The sequence below is a fragment of the Prinia subflava genome, chromosome 1 (genome assembly GCF_021018805.1).
Source record: "Prinia subflava isolate CZ2003 ecotype Zambia chromosome 1, Cam_Psub_1.2, whole genome shotgun sequence".
NCBI lineage: Eukaryota > Metazoa > Chordata > Aves > Passeriformes > Cisticolidae > Prinia > Prinia subflava.
The window spans coordinates 52,072,321-52,076,239 of NC_086247.1; positions in this window are offsets into that span (position 1 = coordinate 52,072,321).

The following is a 3,919-nucleotide window of genomic DNA, read 5'->3' on the forward strand; positions in this document are numbered from 1 at the left end:
ATATTGCTGATCAACAGCACAGGTGTTGTTTTAATATCAAAAATTACATCAGTCTGATTTAAAATGAAATAGAAGCATTAGATCAGAAATGATACTAAATGCAATAAAACAGATCAATGCATTATTAAGCTTCAAAATGTGTTCAAATAACAACAAAGACCACATTACAAAACCAGCTTTGAGTTGCAAATTGAACTATGGCCCTACTGGGGTCGTTTGCAGCCTCGGTGATGATGTGACTACCCCCCACAGCCTGGGGCTGTCCTTCATTTGCTGCCCCTCACTGTGCTGTTGATAAATATCAACCCAGTGCAACCCCCAACCCGTGCACACCCCTGATGTCAGTCCCACCTACTGCACAGCCATGTCTAGCAAGGTGTTTGCATGGGAAAAACTGTAAGTCCTGTTATCATATTAAGGAGAGATCCAAACTTCGGGGTTTGCTCAGTTTTTCTTAAATAAGAGGTGTGTAGAAGAATTAGACAACAGAGACACTTCTGTCTTCTAAATCTGCATAGCAGAAGCTTCTTTTGCATTTGTACTCTTTACTGTTACTTTTTCACCTCATTAAAAGGAGAAAAGACAGAAAATTTTGTGGCATTCAGTATTTTGCAGCCATTTCCCACATCTTGTTTTTTTGCAAGCTGAGACCCAGTTCTTCTGGTACAGAAGCAGCAGGTAATTCTGGAGGTGAATTACTGTTTCTGAGAAGTGTGCACTATAGCTGAATCTGTGCTTGATTCATGAACAGAAACAGAGAAGAAGTGGAGATAACAGAGTTAACATTCTTCTTTTGTGTTAACATAGAAGAAGAAAAACCTTTGTTTTCCAGTTTATCTTCCAGATCCCAAGGGTAAAAATGCATAAACAGAGTGGAACATTGGTTTTGTTAACAAAGCCCAGCAGACCACCAGATAACAACCTGAAATACTGCACTGTAAATAAAAGATGTAATTTAAGATGCTGTTTTATGTGCATCATAAAGTAAGTCTGGAAAGAAACCTTCAGCCAGAGTAGTTGCAGAGCTCTAGTGACATTTTCACACATAGGTCATGTAACTCCATCTATTGAAGCCAATTCCAATCAAGTAAACCTGCTCTGAGGTGCTTTTCTAGAGCACTTTTTACTTGTTTCTTCTTCAGTCAGTGATGGTATTAAAAGTCATGTGGGTTTTGGTGTTGGCAAGAGTGATGTGGAAAGAATTAGGCAGGAATGATGGCAGGCCTGGAGAAAGGGCAGGCAGCTAAAATGGAGGGTGGAGGCTCCAGGGCAGAACCTGAGCCTAAATTACTCAGAGGGTCTCCCCAGCCCCATGGCCTCACAGCCCTTCCTCCATGGCTCGGCTTAACTAGAGGCATTCACCAAAGAAATTACGTGATCCACAGGTATTAATATGAAGAGCTGATTTTGAATGAAAATCATTGAAGTCCTCTCAATGTATTTATTATCAGGACATATTTTTCAAATGGGTTATTACGTCCCTATACATATTCCTAGCATACCTACACCAGATTTCACAAGAGTCCTTCTGACTGAATTTCCATCACCTCCAACCTTCCATGAATATAAACATATATCTTACAGCCAAATTCTTCAGAAGCAGATTTAGGACACAGAAATCATCAAGGTTTGGATGGATTTAACTGTCTAACTGTTTTTTCTTTGTTTGTTTTTTTTTTTTGTAACTGGTGCATTCAAATACCCCAGGATGCACCATCTGCTTGAAAGTATGGTATTAATGAAAAGGCCCACTGTAACAACATTGTATCTGACAAAACGTGTTATTAGCAAGGAGGATGGCAAACAACTCATGTTCCTGATTACTAATAAATAATGGCTCTTATTTTTCATTCAGGTTTTGCAAGAGCTCAATCTCTCCCAACTTTTCACAGAATCGCTGAATTGTTAGAGCTGGAAGAGACCTCTGGAGATCATCTGGTCCAGATCCCCTCCCATAGCAGGGTCACCTAAAGCAGGTGACACAGGAAGGCATCCAGGTGGGTGTTGAATGTCTCCAGAGAGGGAGACTCCACAACCCCTCTGTTCCAGTGCTTGGTGACCCTTAACATATAAAAGTTCTTCTTCATGTTGAGATGGACTTCTCGTGTTTCAGTTTATGGCCACTGCTCCTTGTCCTGTCTCTGGGCACCATTGAAAAAATTGGCACCATCCTCTTGCTATCCACCTTTGAGATACCTATATGTTTAATGAGATCCCCTTCAGTCTTCTCTAGATGCAACAGGCCCATTTATTCCCTATTAATATTCCTAAGGCTTAATGTAGCGACAATTTTCCTACTTTAGTGGTTTTGGCTGTTTTCAATGCCAGAGGGTCAGGTCCATCCACGTCAGTGCCCAGGTCCCTTTAGACCAGACAACAGCCTTCCCAAGGAAGGTATCTAGCAGCAACTGGGAATTGCCTCACCCATGAACAGCACTGACCGTGTCAGAGCCACCAGCGCCGCCGGGACCCACCATTCAGGCTCGCTCTCCCTTCTCCAGTTTAGAAGGAAAGGCCGGTCAACCACTGCCCCTGAGGCCCGAGGGAAGGGCGCCCGCTGGTGTCTCCCCAAGACTACAACTCCCGGCAGGCCCCGCTACCGCCGCGTGGCATGCCGGATGCTGTAGTTCCCCCGGAGCAGCTGCTCAAAACGCCGAGCCAGCGGCACCCTTCCCGCTCCCGCCCGAACTATGCGTGTTGTATGCTTGTGAAGGCAGGGAGCGGGGGTGCTTCTTCTCCTCGCTCCGCTCCAGCCACCGCTGCTTGTGGTGCTGAGCCGCGGCGCGGGGGACGATAGACTGTATCGATGAGCCGAGACCAGTGGTGTAAGGTTCAACAAGACCACGTGCCGTGTCCTGCACTTGGGTCACACCAACTCCTGCAGCGCTACAGACTGGGAAAGACTGTCTGGAAAGCGGCTCAGCAGAAAGAGGCCTGGTCAACAGCAGCTGAACATGAGCCAGCGTATGTCTAGGTGGCCAAGGCCAATGGCATCCTGGCCTTTATCAGGCATCATGTGGCCTGCAGGACCAGGGCAGTGATTCCTCCCCTATATATAGTATTGGTCATTCGGCAATTGAGAACTGTGTCCAGTTCTGGGCCCCTCGATTCAGGAAAAACATTCAGGTGCTGGAGCGTGTCCAGATAAAGGCAACGATGCTGGGGAAGGGTCTGGAGCACATGTCGTGTGAGGAGCAGCGGCGGGAGCTGAGTGTTTAGCCTGGAGAAGAGGCAGCTCGGGGGGGTCCATACAACTCCCCGAAAGGAGGGTGTGGGTAGGTGGAGGTCGGTCCTTTCTCCCAGGCAATTAGCAGTAGGATGAGAGTACAAAACCTCAACTTCCACCAGGAGAGGTTTAGGTTGGACATTAGGACTAATTTCTTAACAGAAAGAGTGATTACATATTAGAATGTGATGCCTAGAGAGGTGGGGGAGTCACGGTCCCTGGAGGTGTTTAAAGAAAGACTGGACGTGGCACTGAGTGCCGTGCTCTACCTTACAGGGTGGTGTCCGGTCACAGGTTGGACCCGACGATCTCGGAGCTCTGTTCCAACCCAGCTCATTGTGGGATTCTGACCCGCTCTAGCCGCCAGAGCGGGCGGGAAGGCTCTGCGGGTATGTCCCTGTGTTTCCGTGTCCGTGTGCGTCCCGCTGTCTCTGTGTGTGTGGGACGACCCCGCGGCGCGCGGGCGCATGCGCACAAGGAAGGCCGGGGGGCAGCGCGCCGCCGCCGTCGTGCCCGCGCAGGGGGCGGTGCTGCCGGGGCGTGGAGGGCGCGGGGCCGCGCTCGGGGCCGCGCAGCGGCAGCGGCAGTGCCCGCCCTCGGCCCGCGCCCCGCCGGCAGCGCCCGCAGAGCCGCGCCGAGACACCGCCCGCCCGCCGTGAGGGAGCGACGGCACCGCCGGCCCCCTCCGCCCCT